Genomic DNA, 663 nt, shown 5'->3' with positions numbered 1-663 from the left:
ACAAGCATTTGAATGAGTTTCTTGAAGTATGTTCTACCGTGAGATACACGGACACGCTGGAAGAGGTCTTAAGGCTTAAACTTTTACCATTCACCCTTAAAGACAAGGTAAAATATTGGTTTAACAATCTTAGGCCTTTTTCAATAACTTCTTGGGCAGAAATGCAACAAGAGTTCTTGAAGAAGTACTATCCGGTTTCTAAGACCAATGCCATGAGAACCTCAATTCGAGAGTTTTCACATGGGGATGGAGAAACGTTCCATGAGGCATGGGAAAGATTCAATGAATTGTTTAAGAAGTGTCCACATCATGACATGCCCAAATGGCAATTAGTTCAATATTTCTTTAAGAGCTTATCCGACAATCTTAAGGGTATGGTTGATGCTCCCATGGGTGGCTCTTACGTTGATAGGCATGAGGATGACGTGTGGCGTCTTTATGAGAGCATGAGTGAAAATTCTTTGCATTGAACTTTATCTTCCAAGAATGGTACGAATTCAAGTGGAAGGAAGAGTGTTGGCTTACATTAAGTTGACCATTCCAATGAAATAGCCACTGAGATGAAATCCTTATCTCAAAGGTTTGATCAATTCTTAATCAGCCAAAACTCGACAAATCAAGTATCTTCCATCCCCAACCATTCCCATCATGCATCCAATGAGA

General features: G+C 39.5%; 1 pseudogene; it reads right to left on the bottom strand.

Moving 5' to 3' along the window:
* Nucleotides 1-217: 217 nt before the first annotated feature.
* On the bottom strand, nt 218-316 carry LOC132272022 (small nucleolar RNA R71; annotated as a pseudogene).
* Between the last annotated feature and the right edge of the window lie 347 nt (nt 317-663).

Source organism: Cornus florida, unplaced genomic scaffold (genome assembly GCF_030987335.1).
Source record: "Cornus florida cultivar Cherokee Brave unplaced genomic scaffold, ASM3098733v1 CherokeeBrave_3.0.0_Hap2_Chr08, whole genome shotgun sequence".
NCBI classification, from domain to species: Eukaryota; Viridiplantae; Streptophyta; class Magnoliopsida; order Cornales; family Cornaceae; genus Cornus; species Cornus florida.
This window is presented reverse-complemented; position numbering and strand designations above follow the sequence as displayed.